The sequence below is a fragment of the Canis lupus genome, chromosome 4 (genome assembly GCF_003254725.2).
Source record: "Canis lupus dingo isolate Sandy chromosome 4, ASM325472v2, whole genome shotgun sequence".
NCBI lineage: Eukaryota > Metazoa > Chordata > Mammalia > Carnivora > Canidae > Canis > Canis lupus.
The window spans coordinates 60,408,087-60,430,177 of NC_064246.1; the positions used below are offsets into that span (position 1 = coordinate 60,408,087).

General features: G+C 48.0%; 2 long non-coding RNA genes across 5 annotated transcripts in view; one reads left to right on the top strand and one right to left on the bottom strand.

Moving 5' to 3' along the window:
• Positions 1–10,767, top strand: part of LOC112651579 (uncharacterized) — a 35,273-nt gene extending 24,506 nt beyond the window's left edge. The window contains exons 3-4 of the long non-coding RNA XR_003130905.2: positions 6,347–6,505; positions 10,559–10,767. This is a non-coding gene — a long non-coding RNA (uncharacterized LOC112651579). The remainder of the gene's footprint in view (positions 1–6,346; positions 6,506–10,558) is intronic.
• Positions 1,846–18,271, bottom strand: LOC112651578 (uncharacterized). Of its 4 annotated transcripts, none has more exons than XR_003130903.3 (6): positions 18,106–18,271; positions 16,540–16,769; positions 14,420–14,560; positions 14,155–14,224; positions 3,350–3,486; positions 1,846–2,051 (listed from the first exon to the last, which is right to left on the bottom strand). It is a non-coding gene; the product is annotated as an uncharacterized LOC112651578 (long non-coding RNA). The 4 variants fall into 4 exon arrangements; XR_003130904.3 differs by lacking the exon at positions 14,420–14,560 and adding an exon at positions 3,632–3,685 and having other exon boundaries at positions 18,106–18,270; XR_003130901.3 differs by lacking the exon at positions 14,420–14,560 and having other exon boundaries at positions 18,106–18,267.
• Positions 18,272–22,091: the final 3,820 nt, after the last annotated feature.

Consider the following 22,091-nt stretch of genomic DNA (forward strand, 5'->3'; position numbering starts at 1 on the left):
TTTGTGCTCTCATCTCCCTGTCAAGGCCACATCCTTACTCAACAAATATTCACTGGGCATTTTTGGGCAAGTATTCTATGGCACTCACAGAGGGATGGGCCTTCTCCTTTACTGTCACCACCGTGGTGCCAGCGGAGAATCTTGAACAATAGAGTTTTGGGGGAAATACCATTTTTTGAAAGATTTTTGAAATCAGACCTTACTTCTCTTGCCAAAATGGCCTCAAGACAGGATCTGGAAGCAGTGAGGGGCTTGAACAAGTATCCAGACACTGGGGCGAGTAAGGTCTGGGACAATATTTGAAATACTCCCTAAGAAGAGGAAACGGTTAAGGTAGACTCCTTTCTTGGTTTGCTTTTATCTGTCCCATGGAGGAATTACTTGGGGCTCTGTAAGGATAGAACAAATCTAGACTAATAGATCTGTAAGGGGTTTCAGGGCAACGAGGTGGGGCAGTGGAATCTGCACTCAGTGTCCAAGATCACACACTCCCTGAGAAAGCAGAATAGGGAGCTGGAGAAAGCTCTTGACACTCTTATCCCCTCACATCCAGTCCTGCGGGGGATGGAAAGTTGTCCCATGAAGTGCTCCGGAAGAGCAGGAGAGGCCACGAAATGCCAACGCGCTCGCCCCGGATTGGCATGGAAATCTGAAAACAAACTTGCCTCGGTGTGCTGGCTGAACCATAAAGCCTGCACAGAGGCGAGATCTGACGCGTGAAGGCCAATTAGGGGCTTCAAACCAGCCAAACGGGAAAAGGAAAGGCCCCTTCAATTGTTTAAGGGAGAAGAGGAAGACCAAAGGCAATATTATCTTTCATCGGCCACTCCCTGTGGGGGAATGAGCTTTCCAAAGAGCACAGCCTTCTCTTAGCAGGGCAGGGAGGAGCCACCTCCTTCATCACTTAAAAAAGCCTCATTCTGGCACATGTCAAGTCAGTGAGCACTGGGGCTCCCTGGGATCAAAACCACAGCCGTTGACTTGGCCATGAGGGTCTCCTCCGTCCTGTCTGTGTGTGGGGACTGTTCACATTCCTGCTGCAGAAGTGCACCAGGTTGCTAAGGAGTCCTGGCTTCTGTGCTGTGGGCTGGGGACACAGACAAGATCCCACGCCAATTCTGTCCCCAGGGAGCCAGAGGCCAGTTGTAAGGACAGATTTGTAATGATGATGGCATCAGCAGTAATCGCCGCCTTGCTGAGGGCTCACTCTGGCCCAGGATTACCTCCTTTATTCCTTATGACAACACGCTGGATGTTATTCCTTCTAGTAACACCCCATTTCACACAGGAGGGAAGAGGCTCCGAGGGTGTAATTACCGATCCAGAGTCATCATGGCGAGTCAATGGTGGAGGGGAAACTCAAACACAAATCTGTGTGACTCACATTCAACTGAGGGTGGTTTGGGCCCCTCTGGCTTCTCCAGAGGGCACTGACAATGTCTTGGAAGCATTTGTGCTTGCCACAATGCAGGAGGCCATTGGCTACTGGTATCCAGTGGGTAGAGGTGGGGGATGCTGTTAAACATCATGCAATGGGCAGGATGGCCCCACCTCCACTCCAGACATCAGCCCAGAAGGGTCAAGGCACTGAGATTGAGAAATGCTGCTCTAGGCTCTCATGTCCACTGTACTCTACAGGTCTCTGCTCCCCACCTGTGACATTGTTGAGCTCCACGCCTGAGTGTCTTGCTTGTAGTGCTCATCGTGATGTATTGTTTTGTTACTGTTTGTCTGTGATTTCACTCATTCTCTCCCCACCCCACCCCGCTCTAAGTGGCATGAGGGCAAAGGCCGCCTGCCTGTTACACTGCTCTACATCCAACACCTGGCAACAGCGCCCGGGACTAAGGGCTCAGTACGTCTTTATTGGATGAGCACGTGGGCGGATGAGGGTAGAGAAATCGACCAGTCCATGCAAGGTCCCAAGAACAAAGTAGTGGAGATCGTCTTGAATCCTAGGTTGGTCTGACTCCAAATCACATGGTCCTAACCCCCATGGCAAAGGGCCAAGACAATTCGGTGCAATGGGGCAAAGGGCCGTCCTCCAGGAGCTGGGAGTCCAGAAGAGGAGAGAGAGAAAAGGTCAGTGGTGTCAGGATTAGATACCAAATTCAAACTGGGAAAGAGACAAGGGATGAAAGAAGGAGCTAAGAAGAACCTGAGAGCTCAGCCACGGGCCCCTGCTCTTGAGATGGAGTGACCACTCAGTGCAGAGTTTCCCAGATATCAAAAGAAGGTCTTGAAATGACCAGAATCAATCTTTCTCCCCCACCTTTTTCCTTTAGCAAAGATGGGCAATACAACATTTATCCTCTCCTCATCCTCAGGGACTTTGGGTCTCTTGTGGTTCTCAAAAATAATGGCCGGTGGTTTCATAAATGCATATTTAAGTCCTAGAAGTAGCCTGAAGTCAAGTACCAGGCTGGCTCCATCTGGCAAGTTCTGGCCCTGGCAGCTGCGCCTCCCGCCCTGGGCTTGTGTCTGCCCCTGCAGCCTGCCAGCTTGCTGGCCAGAGGCTTTCGGGAGCCAGTGTGGGAGCAAACTCCCATGACTCATGGCTGGGGAAGCTGTCAGGGTGAGGGGAGGTAGGGGCACATGAGGGCAAGGGCAGGGAATGAGAGGAAGGCAGAAGGCAGGGGCTGGGGAAGGAAGGAGAAGGCCAGGGTTAGTGACAGAACAGGGTAAAAAGGAAGCAAGAGGTAGAAGGAGGGATGAAGGAAGGGAGAAAAGAAGTGGGGGAAGGAGGGAAGGAAGGAAATATGAGTAATAGCAACTGTAATAGGTCCTTTCTGAGTATTGAGAATTGCCTTGAATTGTGTGAAGTCTTTAGGACGCAGAATCACCTGTAATCCTGAAAACAATCCTAGGGGGCAGATTTTTTTTTATCATGTCTTTTTTATGGATTAAAAAAGTCCATGAGTTACAAAGATCTTAACCAATCTGAGGACACACAGGTAGTAAGTGGGGGATTCAGATGTGAAAAGCACGGGAGGGAAAGAGCTGGTATGGCAGGTGTGATGGAGGAAGAGGCACCCTGGGATGAAGGACAGAGGCTTGTCTAGGCTTAAAATTTCCAGGACGTGGGCCACCTAGGTGGGTCAGTGGTTGAGTGTCTGCCTTCGGCTCAGGGCATGATCTTGGGGTCCTGGGATCAAGTCCCGTATCAAGTTCCCCGCGGGGAGCCTGCTTCTCCCTCTGTGTGTGTGTGCGTGTACGATGAATAAATAAGTAAAATCTTAAAAAAAAAAAGTTCCGGGAAGTGTGGAACAGACAGTCGGGTCCTGGGAACTGGACTCTGGCTCAGAGTGGCTGTCTTTAAGCAGGTGGGGATGGGGAGGATCCTGCTCACCTTGGATCTTAGGCTGTTAGGATCAGCCCAAGGAGGCTCTTTGAATGGGCTTCCCTGATAGATTGTATCAGAGATTCTTTGGTGACACGTGAGCCCAAGAGAATTGCAATGCCATTGTTAGATATCGATCCTTCCATCTGAAACAGAACAAATGGAGCCAAAAAATTTATCCAATTTCATTATACTCAGGAGCAAGGAAAACAAAGAAAGAAAGGAAGTTATTAAAATAAATACAAATGGCTTCTATATGTCCTAAGGTCACTTTCCCATCTGTTGTCTCACCTGGTAGTCCTGTCTTGTGGGGAGTGTCAGGCTTCACGTTTTACCAAAGAGGAACTGGGTTGAGAGACAGGAAGTTCTATTAACAAGAATCTAGGGTCCAAAGTTGGGTCTTCCTCATATCTTTAGCTCTTTCCTGGGCCCTCTATTGAAAGTCACTCTCAGTGTCCCTTATAGGAAATTAAGTCTTGTCAAACTAACTTCCCAGAATGAAAAGTTCTAGTGAAACAAGACTCTGGCCTATTACTCAGGAAGAGAAGATTAATGCTAGGATCATTCAAAATCATGTTGCTTATGTCAAGTGTCCCTACAGTAACTGTTTATAAAAGAGCTTATTTAGAATGCAAAAAGTTGGTTCCCAAAAAAAGCAGTGTGTGTCCTCCTAGAGGAGCGAATTAATAGAAGCAAACAGTAGTGTTCTTGGAAATCCTTGGATAAATAGCTTTGTACATGCTGTTCCCTTTAGCCCCACCTCACCTGGGGTTACACCCTTGTTCCGCTCTGGAATTGAACCCTGCCGAAGTAAGTATTATTCTCTGCACTATGGATGCCTTTCCTTCCCCCACTCCACCTTTTGTACCTTCAGCTCCAATGAATCCTTCTTTCCACATAATCCCTATTGGTACCCCTTAGAAAGCAAGCTCCACATGACGGGGGGCTGGCTTTTCTTCATTGTTGCATGTCCTCAGCATGCTGCCCCACTCATAGTAATTGCACAATAAATATTTGTTGGACAAATGACAGCATGGGCCACTAGGCACTAAACACAGACTGGCTGCTTTGTTAATTTGAGTTCTCTTTTTCTTTACTTGTCCCTTCTATTTTTATTCCCAGTACCAACCCCAGTATACAGAATGGAAGCTCTGTTTGTCAGAAGAATCAAGGAATGCAAAAAATATTGAAGTATTGTTTTATAAAACATGCTTTCAATAGAAACAGAATTGATCCATCTTGTGATATAACATTATATCTCCTCCTGTGTCCATAAAAACAGAGGAAGGGCCCTAATGGAGGGTGGAGTAATTAATAATTTTTGTACATGGGCTCATTTTTATGACATATCTGCACGATCACAGATTCCTAATGTTTCTGGGTGAGGGGCACCTTGGCCATCGAGTGGCGGTACCAGTACTAGTGAGGTTTAACAATTCTTGAGTGCTTTAGTACAGGCACTATGCTGGGGGCTTTATCCATGTTACCTCATTTAATTCTTACAAACAACCTTGTGTGTGGTAGTAGTTCCCACTCAACCACTGAGGACACTGGCACAGTTATGTAAGCAGGACTCTACGAAGCCTGATGGGTGCCCATGGGAGCTTCTTGGCTGCCCTGGGGAGGAGGCATAGGGGCAAGACAGTGCGAATGCAAGAAGGCCTATCTGGCCCCTTCTATATACAGAGCTGTTGTTCTACTACGTATTGCATGTATTGGCCTTTGGCAGAAGATTTCTTAGAGAAACAGGTTTTTATCTAGCTAGAAGAAAAGGCTTATAGACAAAGCATCCAGAAATAGATGTTTTAGTTGTATAGATAGGAAGACTGAGAGGTCAGGGATGTTAAATCCTATGGCAATTCTCACCTTGGCCAAGCTGGGTCTAGACATTTCAACTCCAAGGAGTCTGGGACTTGATTTCCTGTGCCATGTTGCCCCAATGCCCAGAGATAGCCATCATGGTGCTTCAATTTGGTACACTTGTTGACCAAGAGACTTGTTTGTCTAGAATTTTTGTTTCCAGAGGCATTTACTGAGCAATACTGAGTAAAATTAGGTAAATTATAAGGTAAATTTAGAAATCTTTGTCTAGCAATGTTGTTAGAGGAAAACAGGAAGGACAAGGCAAGGCTAGACAGGGCAGGAAGTGGAAAAAGCACTCAGGGAATGCAGAGAAGACCAGGGTGTGTGTGAGAGCCCTGGAATATAAATGACAACAACAATAACAATAATAATATTATTTTTAAAATGCCTACCACGTGACATGTTTATAAAACTAAATGCAGGGGGTCCCTGGATGGCTCAGTGGTTTAGCACTTGCCTTCGGCCCAGGGCGTGATCCTGGAGTCCCGGGATTGAGTCCCACATCAGGCTCCCTGCACAGAGCCTGCTTCTCCCTCTGCCTGTGTCTCTGCCTCTCTCTCTTTCTGTGTCTCTCATGAATAAATAAATAAAATCCTATATATATATATATATATATAACTAAATGCATTATATCCATCGTAGCTTTTAATATGCAGGGCAATCAACTCTCTCTGTTTTCTTGAAGAGCAAACTGAAGTTCAGGGAGCCTTAAACAGCAGAGAGAAACTCAATCAAGGCCTGTTTGGAAAGGTACACAATTGAACCCCTCTGCTACATCAGGGCTTCAAGGTCCCCAGGATCACAAGGCCCCAGGTGCTTTTGCATCCAGCTCTTGGAACCGGATCTGGCATAGAGCTCAGGCCCCTGACCCCAAGTCAGGGACACTGTGTAAGGCTTGAATTAGGTTTACCTTTAGGGCAAGCTGAGCCAGTCCGGGGTGATTGAACCACCTGCTACTTGGATGCCTGAGATTTTTTGACCTGGGGACCAGGCTTTCCATTTCCCAGTGAGAGAGAAAATGCTGGGCCTCTGGGTAGCCACGTTTTAGTCAGCAAGCCAGCCAGAAACAATGGCCAAAAGTATGCCTGCCTTTATGTAGCCCTTTAAGATTTAACAAATATTTCTCCTCTGTGTTTTTCTAAGGTCATCAGAGCAGATGTTATATCCTCTATTTGACCGATCAGATCAGAACAAAAGAAAAAGTTGTGGAGGGTTAACATATCTCAGAAGAGGCATCTTCTGACACCAGTCCCTGGTCTTCCTGGGTCATTTCTCCCTTTGCGAGGCACTAGGACACTGCAGGTAATGGCAAGGATTAAAAGTCTGAAAGGTAGGAGAGAAGTCCCCACTGAGGGGCCCAGTAGGGAGAGAAAAAGCCAGCAGCTAACTCTTCAGAGGGCACAGCCTGTCTGGCCCTGCTTCTCCTCAGCTGGGTGGGGGCCCAGAGGAGCAGTGCCCAGAAGTATTTTTGTCTTGTTGCTTCAACCCAGGCAGCTCCACTTGGAATGATTTATGATGATTTCTTGGGTTTGTTTTGTAAACACAGCCCACACCACAGGGAGGGAGTTACATTCCCAGGGTCTTCCTTCATGGTGCTCTAGAATGATTATGCTCAGGGCTGATGCTACAAGTAAATGTTCTCAAGTGGAACCTAGAAATTAGCATGGTGAGAGGCCTCCGAGGTCCTTCAGCCATCTGCCTCCTTTTAGCTGGTGAAACTGAGGCCTAGTGTCTGGGAGGGAGTTGCCCGAGGCAGACACCAACTAGAGCTTGCAGCTGGGTGAGAACCCTGCATACAACCAAATGTTGCCTCCATGATTACTATAGCTCTGGGGAGACAATGGTGAGCACAGTAGATTGGTCCGTGGCTTCATGAAGCTTAGACTCTAGCAGGGGAATAGACATTGAACCAACAACAATTAAAGGCATGCAGTGAGGGAGTGGAGGTGCTTTCGAGGCCTTCTGTTAGGGGAATAATCCTGTGTTGAGTGACGCCCGCTTGGAGGACATGAGGTTCAGAAGGAGCAGGAGAGAGCTTGTCTGGGCAAAGGGACCAGCGTGTACCTTGAGGCTCTGAAAATTGGCCCATGCAGGAGCAGGGACACAGGTGAACCTGGGTGGGGGGCAGGTAGCAGATCTGATGGGCTTCTTGGGCTTTTAGTTCATATTCTAAACACAGTGGACAGCCATGAAAGTTTCAAGTAGAGGAATAAAGAAAGCGATGAGGTTCAGTTTGCTGTTGATGTGAGATCTCTCTGGCTGGATTGAAGGGAATGGGCTGGGGAGCACAGGCTTCTTGATAGGGGCACTGGCTCCTCGCCCTGTGCATAGTGCCTGCATGGCTCAGTGTCATTCACCCGTGTATGCACAGCTTGGATGGGGGATTTCAGCTGTGATTTCTTTTAAGACAGGTGTCAAACACAAAGCTGGACACAGGACGCACAAAGCCGTGCAAAACCCTTGTGACCTAAATTGGGGCAAAAGCCAGATAATGTTTGTGTTTAAGAGATGCAGTGAAGGGTAGCAGATCCTGGAGGAGTGTCTGGGGTAGAGGAGGGCATACCTGGGGGCAAGGGTGCACCCTACCAGGAGTGTACCAAGACTTTGGAGGCTGGCCTGGCCTCACTGTAGCTAGATCTCTGGAACTGGACGGGGGCAAAGAGTTGTGTTTGCCAACTGCACTTAGAGAAAAGGATGCATGTCTTCATGTGCCTCCAAGCTCTGAAAACTCAACCCCGAAACTGCCTGCGTGCCAAGCATGGACATCAGAATCTGGATTTTCCACCCCTGATTTCTAGGTTAGAAAACCTGGATGGGGACTGGTCTAGAGGGGCCCTTCTCTCACACTGGTCCTGATGCTTCCTTTTATGGAGAGATTGACAGTTCACAGAGCTGTTTCCCATGCTCTTTCTTTTTCCTGGCCCCTAGTCTTTCTACCTGTCTCCTTGTCATCTTTCCTTTCTGCTTTTAGGAGGCGGTATAGTGCAGTTAAGCATGGACTTTAGAGGTAGGCACGTCTGGGTTGGAACTGTGGCTTTTCTACCTACTACTGGTTGAGTCACTTAGGGCATACTTCCCAACCTCTTGGATTTGTGGTTTCCTTGTCTGTAAAATGGGTATATTTATAATTTAATCACCACTCTGGAAGATGTGCATCAGATGATATGTATAATGCACAGAAGAACGTGGCACGCAGTAGGAACACAAAAAGCTACTATTGCCCTTCGTTTGTTTGGTGTTTCTCTGGTTGCCACTGTGGGCTAGGCCCTGGGCTGAGGCACTGGTGTCATAACGCTGATCCCCAAAATGCCCCCTTTCAAGTGTTGGGCAGGGATCAGTGCCCTCCTACCCCAACTACAGCATGTGGGGAAGATGGCTTCTCTCAGGGAGGATCTGCAAAATTGCCCCAGATCTAGACATGCCCCTGAGTACTGTCTATGCAATGTTGCTGACACCCCAGACTCTCTTTTTTTTTTTTTTAAGATTTTATGTATTTATTCATGGGAGACACACACACACAGAGGCAGAGACACAGGCAGAGGGAGAAGCAGGCTCCCTGCAGGAACCCTGATGCGGGACTCGATCCCAGGACCCAAGGATCATACCCTGAGCCAAAGGCAGATGCTCAACCACTGAGCCACCCAGGCATCCCCAGACTTGCATTTTTTGCTGTATTTTCCTCTTGCAGTTTCCTTGCTCAGTTTAATTCAAACAACCAGTCCTACTGTGCCTACTACCACGTGGCAGGTCCTGGCCAGGTCCTACAGTGGACACTATGGTGAGTAGGTTGTGGCCATGGCCAGTCTAACAAGGCCCATAGGATGGTGATGAGGTGGTGATGGGCAAGAGCTGCCCCGTGAGGAACATCCACAGCAGCCAGGCTTTTTATTTAGCTTGGTGGTAAAAGACTCAGTGAGTCTCCCAATTTCTGTGGCCTATCATAGGAAAGGGGGAGGATCACATGTCACTTTTGGGTCCCCCAGAGGTAGAACCAGGGCATAGAGTAGAAACCACCATAGGATATATTTTGTCTCATTAAAAGGAGCAGAGCTTTCTAATATCTTAGGGTGTCCAGCAAGAGAAAAGGCTTTCTGGTAAGCAGAGCAAGCTCCTCTGGGAAGATTCGGGCATGGCTGGGTAAACACCCACCAGAGGGCTGTAACAGGAATGCCTGCTTTGGGTGGGAGGTTTGAGGGGATGACCTCTAGGCTTCCAAGTAGCTGGAAGATGTACAGATTCTAAGTTTCCACTGTCAGGTTCCCACCACCTACCCTTGGATGCTTGCCAGCTTCCTCTCTCTGGGGCTTGCCCTGCACTCCTCACTCCTTCTCGAACCCAGCTCCGGAATCTTGCCCGGGCAACTTAGCGATCCTGGGTGCAACATGTCAGGTCGCTGGGCGTGTGTGAGATAGATTCCAATCTCTGTTCTGGCTGGACAGTTTAGTTTTGTTATCACCCCAGCCCCTTTCAGACATCTTTCCCCTTTAGGAGTTTGTATGTTCTTTCCAACCTTTATATTTCAAATGCATTTCATATGATAGATAAACACTCCAGCTTCTGTTACTATACTTCTAAGCTTGATTTTTTTTTTGGAAAATCAACAGCATTGTGGTGTAGAGTCAGCTTGTTGGATTCAAATTCCAGCTTCACTACTTACTATCAATGTTGTCCTGGCCAAGCGACTTAATCTCTGTAACAGATTAATATCTTAATATCTGTAAAACAAGCTAATAATAACATCAGCTCACAGGGAGGAATGCTGTAAGACTAAATAGATAATAACATGCAAAGAACTTAGAACAATGCCTGGCATGTTGTTTTAAATAAATGGTAATGGTAAATAATCATTAAATAGCTATTTTGTTCATGATGCTTTATTTGCTTTTTAAACTAATTTTATCAATTTAGCAATAAACTTATTATTTAAAATGATTAATAATTTTATTAATGTATTAATTTTAAAACTAACTCGTGCATTTTTAGAAACCAGAATAGTATTTTTCACTTATTAGAAATCAGAATAGTATTAGCATTGAAAGTATTCTACAAGTTTCCAAATCTAACCTATCTTTTTGCTGCTAAGGACATTGAACCTCAGAGGGGGCAGGGCAGAGTCAGGAAGCGAATGCAGGCGTCTTTGCTTTTGTCTGATGCCCTTTTGTACATCAAGATTTCCCTAATGAGGATTAATTAAGGGTTACCGTATTTTTCTGGTAGGTTGCTTTAAAAAATAGCAAATCACAAGCATGTAATTAAATAAGTGAACGTTGAAGTCCTTCCAACAAAATGTGTTATTTAAGTCACTGGAAACAGGAAATTGGGATTTACATGCTACTTCCCATTGCTGTGTTTCAGGGACTTCAGACATCGGCTTCCAGGGGTCCCGCAGGCCTGCCCATCCCTGTCCCATTCAATCCTGCAGGCCTCCTGAGGGACAAGAGCTGGCTCAAGATAACCTCACGAGTACCTCTTCTCCACAGTCCTTCTTCTTGGAATACCAATTCCAGGGCCAGTGCTCTCAGCTTGAGTGGTTTAAAGCATTTACAAATGCGCTGCCAAACATCGATGTGTGTAAAATTTATTTTTGTTTCAGCTGCACATCACACCATGCAATGATGCCTACTGGGGAGAATTCTGAGCTAAGTGGATGACGTGATATCTTGCAGAGTGGGGTCAGCTGGCTTCAGAGAGTTGTGATGTGATGGCAAGGCATTCCAAGGAAGACTTTTCTGGAAGGTGTGACAGCTTGGTTTTGGGAGTTAGAAAGCTTGATCAGGGCAGAGCCAAGTTCAAGTCAATCTTTAGCTCAGGACTGAGGGGCAGAGTGAACCACGCAATCTGATTATCCTATAGAGAGACCTTGTTAGAAATTAGATGTGTCCATACACATTGCCCATATTACTGATTTTAAGTGTGTTGCCCCAAATTACAGAATTTTTAAGGGGGTGGGGAGAGAGTAGAGGTAGAGGGAGAGAGAGAATCCCAAGCAGACTCCACCCCCAGCCTGACATGGGGCTCAATCTCATGACCCTGAGATCATGACCTGAGCTGAAACCAAGAATTAGACCCCCAACCGACTGAGCTAACCAGGTGCCCCACAAATTCCAGAATTTCAAATTGTACTGTGAACAAAGAAAGTCAGAGAGCCATTATCCTAAGCATGGCATGGGAAAAGTGCTGACATAATTTTGTGCAATACCGGGTTGAGCAGAGTTCAACCTTAATTCCTCACTGCAGGATTTCTCAGCACCTTTAATGCATTAATGCATATGATGGCTCCTCCAGAGCAGGTTCAGACACACACAGCATGTGTCCATATTTCTTGTTCACACAAAGCAAAGTTTTTCTCTCCAAGAATATGCAGGGACTAGTGTTCTGAGGGAACACTTCAGCAGGTACTGTGTCAGAGGATTCCATCCTCTCTCTTTTTGTCTAAGGTCAAAGGCTGTTATGCAAGGAGTGAATCCAAAGACTGACCCTTCACGGTCCCTGATACACAACTCAGCCACTCACCAGGACACCTTACTCCCTTAAAGTGCTTTCTGAACACATCTGAGAGGATTCAACAGGCAAGAGATGGAGCCCTTCCTCATGCAAGATTGATCTCATATATTCTACTGTTAGGGTGAGAGCATCTTTTGGGGGCCTGGCCTCCTTAGCCAGATACTGTGAATCCCTTTTGCTTATAAGGCAGTTTTCAAACTGTAGCTGCCAGGCTGTGCCTGCGCTGTACACACCGTGTGTTGAGACCGATTTCTCTCCATTTCACCACACAGTATGGAAAGCTTTCATGTTTTGGCCTGATTGCTACAGCCTGGAGCTAAGCCTTCAGCCAGCATGTCAATAGCCTGGGCAAGTTAATACTTGGAATGTCTCTTCAGTTTTTTGGATTTCTTTTTTTCTCATTGATAAAATGAGGGGGAAAGACTTAGGTGCAACAAACGCTCACAAGCATTCACGGAGTGGACCCTGAATGAGATCGCATTTCGCCAATGCACCAGTGGATAAAATAGGGTTTTTTGATAGATGCATGACCATAAATTATAGCACAGCATGCTATCTGTGAAAAGGGCTACAGAGACAGAGAGGAGGAAATCATAAATTCTTTCTGGAAGATCTTTAAGATTCTTTCGAGCTCTGGTATTTTTAGACACTGTGCCTTTAGGGTCTGGTCTTCTTGTTGCTGTTGGCCCTCTGAATCTCAAAACAGCAGAGAAGGTCCAGCATCACTGTCATTGGGTGCTAGATGATGTCAGCTGATCTCCTCTGGACTAAACTTCCTCTGGCATAGACCTCTGCTTAGCCCAGCCCAGGAGGACTGCCCTGCCCTACTCCCCTAAGTGGGGTGGGTATTCCTTAGATTTTTGGCTCGAGAAAAGTTTGAACTGTGTGCTTGTCATTCCTTCTCTTGAGCCAGCCTCCAAGGATGAGAGGATGTGGATGGGTCCCTGCATGGAACCCTTCAGCTCCATAGTGCTTCTCAGTGACCTAGAGGAAATAGTCGCAGGTTTCTACTCAGCATCCTCAACCCTCCCATCTGGCTGCAGGTACACATCTCTCTTTATCACCTACACCTTCTTCTGAGATTTAAAGAATCACCTTCCCTTCTGTTCTCATTTCTCCCCTTCTTTTCCTTTTTCCTCATTCTTCTCTCTTTCCACATTCCACGTTCTACTTGCTGAGGATGATTTCAGCAATGGTGAAATTATCAATACGAATGAGTTCCTGGTTATAGTTTCAGACAGAACAATCAGGGTCTGACCAACCCCAAGGGATCCAGGGTGTGAAGAAAAGCTTTGGTTCTGAGAACCTTCAGGCCTTACTAGTATACTCTGGAGAGCTGTGTCTCCCTCCCTTAGCAAAAAAAAAAATTCCTATTCCACCAGGGACAAAATACCCGGAAGCAGCATTGTTAGTAGCTGTAGCCACAGGCCACCCACCCTCTGGCCTTCCTCACCTTCACATCCCCGGGGACACTACAGAAAACAAAGAGCTATGACTGGAGAGAGCACAGGGTGTTGGCACGAGGAAGCCTGGAAATCTGGGATGCAGAGTCCGGGAATGGGAGCCCCCCTGCAACGCCCATCCCTCCAGGCTTTGCCAACTGGGATGCCTTTCCCTGGGTCCAATTAGGAGCAACTGCCTCCTGTCACTTCTGGGTGCAGTCAGAAATCAGGTCCCCCAACCTGAACTCACCACACTCCTCCACCTCTCCTGACCAGGAAACCACCTCCTGCCCCCTTTGCCACTCACCATTTTCTCAGAACTCAGGATTGGCGACCACTGACCACCGTCTCCTTCTTCCTCTCCTGCTCTCTTGCTCCCTCCGTCCCTCTCTCCCTCCGTCCCTAAATGTATCCCTTTCACTGGATTGACCTTATTCTTATTCTTCCCTTGTCCCTCCCTGGACCTTCCTTCAAGGTTTCTGCAGCACACCCCTTTTTCTTTTCTTCTCTGGCTCCTTCTCTAAGTACAATAGATACAAGACACTAAAAAAAATGCCCAGTGTCCCATTATATGGCCATATCATAATTTATTTAACTAATCTTCTTTGTGTGGATACTGAGGTTGTTTCTATGTATGTATGTATTTGCATATTCATTCATTCATGCATGCATTCATTTTTATTACAAACAGTGCTCTGATGAATTCCTTTTATATACATCTTTGCATACGTTTGCTCAGAGTACTGACCACTGCCAAACACTCCTTTTTTTTTTTTTTTTTTTTTGATACTCTTGTATCTCCAGTTGTGGCCTTGGTTCTCTTCTGCAAAACCCTCTTTTTTTCTGAGCACGCGATGCACGTTCACCCCTTCTTGCTTCTTTCTGGAGTCTCTCCTCCTGAAATGGCCACTTTCTACTCAGCCGTCTTGGCCAAGTCTTGTGTAGAAGCCTCCCGGATTCCCTAGACCAGCCTTCCCTAATGGTCTCCATTTATGGAGCACTTACCGTGTGTGAGGCCGTGCGCTGGAGCAGGCGTTATTCCATGGAAGAGTGGTGTGGTGCAGAGACTATATTGCTGTCAACATTTAAAAGTGATAATAATTGAAGGTCAGGAAGTTGAGGAACCTGTCCAGGTCACCCGCCTCCCCTTGTATGTGGAGGGGGAAGGATTCAATCTCAGGTCTCCCCTACTCTATAATCCATGAATTCACATAACCACCATGTCCCACTGCTCCTAGGACCCCACACCTACCCCTCCTGTGGCACCTACCATATTGAGTGGTCACAAAGCAGCATCTAGTCTGTTCCCTTCACTAGGCTGGGAACTCCCGGGCGAAGACCCTGTGTCCCTTCTTTCTGCATAATCCATATTAAGTATAGAAGCTGCCCTGTCGAAGCCGCTGGTAGGGATCTGAATGAAGGAACCCGTGTTTGCTGAATGAAGAGCCCCAGCATTCTTGGGACCAGGTTGAGAGCCAAACTGTGGTACTTAAGAACACATGCTCAGCTTGAAGTTTATTTTCTGCTAATTCATGAAAGTAACATACTGTCCACTGAGGGCCCTCATTAACTAAATTACCAGAAACTCTTTAGATTGGCAGGCAGTAGGACATAATGATTTAAGAAACAGGCACTGAAATAAGATGTTTTGATCCCAGCTCTGCCATTTAGTAGGCCAATTTCTCACTTTCCCTAATCCTCAGTTACTCAGCCAGGAAAGTGGAACTAACGAGATGGTTACTGCGCACAGGGTGATGGTGAGGATGGGATGCAGGAGTTGATGTGAAGCACTTAGCTCGGTACCCGGCACACAGAAGGTACTCAGTATGTGTGAGTCGCACCATTAGCCTCTCACAGTCTTTGTTCAAAGAGACATGGAGCCAGCATTTTCCATTTCCCTTAACACTCTCCAAAGCTTTGACCAGGATTTTTTTTTTATTTTAAATTTCCACAAAAATTATTATCTTTCTTATCCTTGCTTGTAAAACAAACATGAATTGAGTGCCTTCTGTTTACCAGACCTCTTCATAGTCGGACTGTCACCTGATCGAGAGAGTCTACATTGGGGAGGATAAGCATTGCCTAGGCTAGCAACTACAGGAAGGTAAAGTTTTCCTGCTTTTTGCTGTTAAGAACCTTCGTTGGTTGTCTTGAAAACACACATCTCTTTTTCTTTTCAAACTTCAAGGATTTGGTCTAAAACATGAACGTCTGAAGCTTTTGAATGTTGGTGTGTGAAGGAATATATGGTTTCAAGAGTGATTCGTGGAAGTGCCTATGCTATTTTTGTTCTTTGAGACAAAAAGCTTTCCTCTATCAGCTATTCCTGAAGGTGACTTTAGGAACCAGAATTTATTTTGTGATTCTGTGCATGGTTCCTACCCATGTCCAAGTATTCGTTTCTTGGAGAGTTGTTATTTTGTTTGTGGGTAACTGAATCACCTCTCCAAGGACTATATTTGGAAGGGACCCCACTCCTGGCAACCAAAACCCAAACAGAAAAGTCCCACAAACCCGGAGCTCAAATCCCAACAAGAGGCAACGACTTCTACAAGCAAGCTTTCCAGACTTTACCTATACATGGGTTATTCAATTCCAGAAGTATACGTTCTCAGAGAACCATGCCTGCCATTTTAATAAAATTGCCTCACAAGGAAAAAGAAATTCCTCAGTAATGCCACTCAGCTCCAAGACTTAGGGTTGTCTCGCCTTGCAACTAATTTACATGGCTCCTATTGTGAACTAAAGTGTCCCTTCTCCAGGTGACTTCTCTGTTCGGGAAATCCAGTTCCAGGGACTCGATGCGGGCACACCTGAAGGGGAACAGCTCCCTTCTCCTTTTGGTGCTTGTCTGAGGTAGGCGTGGCTCCGGGTTATGCGAGCACCTGGTGGCAGCAGCAGCACGGGGCTGGGCTACCTGCACTGTCAGGTGACAGGCCCCCTGGGCTGCCAGGTGCTCCCAGCAGCTTGGTCTGCTGGGCGCTTCTGCCTGCTCCCTGCTGCCCTGGAGCTCCGGCTTCTCTGTCAAGATGCTTTGTCATCTGAACTGCTCAGGCCAACGGGGGAAGTCAGGGGAGATGGTGGGCCAAACGGCCAGCCCTCTCACCGTGACCCCACCGAGTGACCTTGGACAGGCCCCTTCTCCCTCTGGGCCTCTGTCCCCCCCCTACCCCCAGTCGAGAGGTAAGGAGTTTCACCAGAGCGTTCCTGAGCTGTTGCCCAGCTCGGATATCCTGGGGTTCCAGAATCCGTTCCCCAGCCAGGCCCATGACCTAGTTGTGAAGGACAGTGAGAACGGAGCCGGAGCCGTTGTTTGGAATCGTGGGTGGGGTGGTTGGGGCACCTCCTAATGAACATGACAGGGGGTTAAAGCAACCTGTTCCTCCCAACCTGCTGAAGGCCTGAAGGCTGAGCGGGTCCTGCCGCTCCGTTGGCATCGCAGCCCAGACATCGGAACGCGCTTCTCAGAGGGCGGCGGGCTCACCAGCCTGGCACTTCGCTGTCGGAAGGCCGAAAAGCAGACAAGTTGTTCAAGGCGTGGAGCCCAGATGATGCGCTGATGGAGTCAGGGTCTCAACTCTGGTTCTCTCAGGAGCTCCTGTCTGGGGGGACACCCTCCTCTGCCATTTCAAAAGACTTCTTAGTACAGTTTTCTCCCTGAGTAATTTTGTCCTCAGGAGGAATTGTGGGAGGGCCCGTGGGGATTTAGAAAGCTTAGTGCTGAACTATTTCTGTCCCCTAATGATTTTGAAATCCTGGGTAATGAGGGAGGTGGTGGCAGGGAGTCTGGGGCTGTGTGTCAGGAGCTTGGGTTCTGGTCCTGGCTTTGCCACCACCTGGCTGTGCAGCGTCGAGCAAGCGGCTTCACCTCTCTGGGCCTCGGCGTCTTCTGCAGCAGCTTCTCCCTATGGCTTCCTTCTGCCCTCGGCGCTCCAAAGACGGAAGCGTCCGGCCTTGGGTGTAGAATGGAGCCAAATCTACCCAGCTGTTTTTCATAGTCTTCCCTCGTGTGGAGACAGAGCTCTGGAGCTTGTGTTTCCTTCCCAAGCTTCTCCCCCGCGAAGGCTCTTGGGATGGATCCCAGAAAGCAGGTGAGCGGCGTGGATATTTGAGGCTTGGAAGGGGCTTCAAGGAGAATCACCTCGCTATTTCAAGAACGCCTTTTACCCCGATTGTCTGGTGCCAGATGCTTGGCATGTTTGGACGGCAGTGTTTCATAAACGTGAAGAGCGCTGGCTTCAGAGGTAGCCGGCCCTTCCTGCACACCCCCACCTTGCCAGTTCATTATTCAGCAAATATTTATCAAGTGCCTCTTTTGTGCCAGGAACTGCACTAAGCTATTTTGCCTACTTTATTGCAGGGAATCCTCCGGGGCCGTCTGAAGCAGGTACTAATTTTATTTATGCTTCACAGATGAGGACACCGGAACCCAGAGAGGTGATGTGACTCGTCCAAGGTCGCACAGCTAGCACATGGCAATCCTGGGGCCTGATTCCAGGGCCAGCGACTCCAGAGCTATGGCTCTCAGCCACGACACTCTGCCATTTCCCAAACCTTATTCTACTTAATCCTCATTTAAATCCTCATTTGCTTTATTGCAAAGCTTCTACCGCAGTGCTTTAGAAAAGCCCCAGTGAGTTTGCCAGGCCACATCATGGATTAATGGGCACATCTACTTCTGAAGGAGGACGGAGCGGACAGACCTTGGACGGGGTAGTGGGAAAAGCCCCGAAGTCTGCTCGCCTCCAACAGCTCAGCTCCTAGACCTGCCTGGCCCTCGCCAGTCATCTGATCTGAGGCATTTGCTTTCTGCACTTTTGCACCCTGGCTTTCCTCGCAAGGATTTTTATAAGAACCGATTGAGAGTATGGCTCTGAAAGGACTTCATAGATTTGCAAGTGGTGAAAGTAGGCTCTGCATTATTGGTGTAAAAACATGTCTGTTTTTATCACTTACCAAATTGGACAGTAAATTGCATGTGGTCTTCGAGAATCTTAAATACCCCCACCGAAGGGTTGGAGCCCTGGGGTCCCCTGATGGAAGAGGAGTGTGAGGCAGGTTTTGCTTCTTGAACGCCTCGTACTCCTGCCTGACTCATTCAGAAATGCCACATTCCGGGATGCTCGGCATTACCACGGCTGCCACTGTGACATGTGGTCGGCCCAGAAAGGCTGGAATGTGACATTCCTGAACAGATTCAGGCATGAGAAGGGAGAAGAAGAAAACACCACATTTGTAAACAGATAGCCCTGGGGTTAAGAGAGACAGGAGAAGCCAATGTTCATTTTCTGTATATGCTTGTTTTGAAAGTCTGGCCGCGCCAGCTATCTGCCCATCCCTGGATCTTATCATCCTTGGGGAAGCACACCTTGTCACACGCCTGCAGGCAGCCCCACCCCAGGGCCTGAGCTCCGGGACCATGGACTCCTGGAGGGCTGGGTGGAGGGATCACTGCCTCAGCCACTCAGACCTCACAGGAGGTGGTGCACGGAAGGGGCCATCTGCAGGTAGATGGAGCTCTGCACCCTGGACCACTGTTCCTCCACTTGCCTCTGTTCTCTGTCCTCTCCCCAAGCTGTGCTGAGGGGGACCCAGGAAGGGGACCTTATTCCTTTTGAGACTTTGTGTGTGTCTAGTTTAGGGCCCGAGGTGGAGAGAGGGAACAGGCTCCCTAGTGCAAGCTGGAGACCAGAGTGTTTCATAGGGTACAGAGGCTGCCAGAGAACAAGTTGGAAGGATTCCCGAGGCACTGCCGGACTCAGACAGGCAGAAGAGAGTGCGATGCACAGGGCGGCTCTCTTGGGGTTTCCCCCCACTTTGACTTCCACCCCTCTGGACACTGGAGTGTCGGGGAAACTTTGACATCCGTCCCATGTCCCGGTTAGCAGTTCATCAGCTGTTGGCGAACCCCCTGCTTAGTGTGTACCAATTGGTAGCTGTAGTCATGGAAGTGAAGAAGGCCAACGTCCAGAGGATGCTGCAAGACAGCGCCGTCGAGGGAAGGGCCTGCAGGCTGGTTGGTGACCTGGGCTCCAGGCCCAGCTCCGCCACTGGCTTCTGTGGCAACTTGGCCCAATCATTTGCCTCTCTGGGACTCTATTTTATGAAAGAGGGTTAGGCAATGATCCCTCAGGTGGCTTCCAACTAGGCTAACCTGCCATCTCCGTTTGCTCACTGCTGTCCTGGTTTGCCTGTGGAATTAATGTTTCATGTCTAGGAATCCCTGTTTCCACCGGAAACCTCTCCTGCCTGATGGTTCTTGTACTTCCATTTTGGGTCCCAATTCCCTTCCCCTCGATGCTGTAGATGTCTCTTCTCTTTAGAAAATCACTGGGAAAAATCCCCTCTGCTAAAAGATGTGGTCACATGTGCTACTCAAAGCAAGTGACATCCTCTATGGCAAGACACCCACTCATCAGAATGGACTGAGCCACAAGCCCCAGGGCCCCACCAGTGGGTGCTCTCTGCCCCCAGGGGCTTCCATCTCCAGGTGTGGGATAATGTCACCTGTTTCCATCGTCATGCCGGTGACTTTAGGGCCAATGGATCTGAGGGATTACCTGGCTTCTCTCTTGATTCTTGTTCTCAGACCAAAGGTGATGACTCCCCAGCTCAATGATCAGATCGTCTTCCATCTGCCTTCTTATGGTCTTTAAAGGTAATACTGCTCTGGGCACTGCTAACTCACCCCAGAGAATTATTTCTACCCTGATGGGGTGCAAGCATTTCTTCACTCAGAGAAGAGCCCCTAAAACACTTGGGATTGAGGAAGTTAAAGTCTCAAATAATGGTTACTGTACATGTATCAAAGGGCAGAGGGAAGAAAACTCATGTGACCCTTGGTTCCTATTCACCTCCACATCTGTTATGCCTATCTCACCAGCTCCCCACCTGTTCTGGTCCTTCCTTCGCCTTCCTTCGGTGTGCTTTCTCATTTGTGTCTGCTGTGTCTTGAGCACGGTCACTTGCATGAGGCACCCATGGCGATCTAGAAGCTGGCCATGACCGCTATGGTGATGCTGCAGCGTATGCTGTGATGGTGTGCTCTAACACGCTTGGGGGCCATGGCAGCGTAGAGAAGGGTGATTCATTCTGCCTGGAGTGACATCTGGGCTGGGCCTGCAAGGTGAGGAGGAGCTACAGGTGGACTATGGGTGGGAGGAAGCAGGCACACCAGGCTCAGAAAACAGCGCACACAAGGCATGAGCTTCCTCCCGCCCCTTCCGTGGGTGGCACTGTGGGTGGTGATGGGTCAGGGATTGCTGGGCCAGAGGCCAAGGCAGGCAGAGTCAGCCCTCAGGAGACTGCCGGGCTCAGGGAACCCTGGCATACCAAGAAGTTTACTTCCTGTTTCCTGGGTACATGGAGGCCCAGACTCGAGATTCCTCTCTTCCCTCCTCCTGTCTCAGAATACCTGCCTCCTCCCACCTTACAAACCCAGCTCCAACCCTGCCTTCGTCCCTCAGGCTGTCTCCCCTCTGTGGATCCAGTGCTGTCAATCCCTCCCTAGCCCTCTGGCCTGCACCCTCTCTCTTCCAGTTCCCCACCCACCACCATGGTTCAAGTGCCGGCTGTCGCCCACCAGGTTGGTTGCAACAACCTTCACAGATCTTGTGATTCGGGCCTCTCTTCCTCACCATCCTTTGGGTGCTTCCAGATGAGGTTTTTCAAAGCAGTGTTTTCTGACCTCATGCACCTGTTCTGAAATCTTTGTGAGCATATTTCCTTAGACCTTACGATCCACTACCTACAAACAAGGGCATGTTCAGGTACATAACCCAGTTGTCTTTGACTCCAGCCTTGTCTGCCTACACTGGGCCGTGGTCTCTCCCAAAGTGGGTCCCAAGTAGTTGCAGGGCGCCCAGGGCAGTGCTCTGAGCTGGGCGAGTCTGTGCATGTCTGCTGACCGGGTGAGCACATGTACTGAGAAGTGTCTAGAGACTTTCATAGCAATGTGACATGCTGTGACCTCTAGCACATGTGATTTTTTATTTTATAAAACAAACAAACAAGGAACAACAATAAAAAGGCTCCTGGCTCTTCACCACAGATGATTTGAGAAGGACTACTCTAGGAGTGTCTCCTACACCAACAAGTCTGGTCCCTACGTGTGCATTCCCTCATCGCTTCCCGGTTATGGTTATCCACTGGGAGCTCTGGAGGTGCTTCTTTGTGAAACCCATCCCTACAGCTTCTCCTCTTGGAGCACAGCTGCCAACAATGCTCATGGAAGAAGCAGTTTGCTTTAAAAGAGACATCAGCAATTTAGAATATCTGCCCTTTTAACATTAAGTTTAAGATTCTTATTTCAAATCCTATATATAGATTTTTTGCCTTCTTTCTCTAAAGGATTTTTTTTCCTGTTTAGCTTGGTAATTAAAAGAGGAGCTTTATTTTTTTTTTTTTAAAGAGGAGCTTTAAAATCAACTTTACTGAATACAACTTCATAGAATAATGTGCACTTAATTCCAGAGTACAGTTTCATGAATTTTGACCAATGAATACACTTGTGAGATCACCACCCCAATTAAGCTCTGAAACCACCAAGCCAGAAAGATCCCCTGTGCTCCTTTGTAGTCAGTTCCCATTTCTGCCGCAGTGACAGGAGATAACTGATCTACTTTCTGTTACTGTAGATTGGTTTGGCCTTTTCTAGAATAGCACATAAGTGGGATCATCCAGAAAATACTCGGACGCCTGGCTACTTTCAGTCACCCTGATGTTTCTGAAATTCAGTTATGATGTTCTATGTATCTCAGTTCAATCCTTTTCCTTGTTGAGAAGCATTCCATTGTATGTACCACAACTTGTTTATCTGTTCTCCTGTTGATAGATATCTGGGCAGTTTCCAGCTTCTGGCTACTTGAATGAAGCTCTCTGAACGTTCATGTGCAAGTCTTTGTTTGGACAAATGTTTTCATTTCCCTTCGCAAACACCTAGT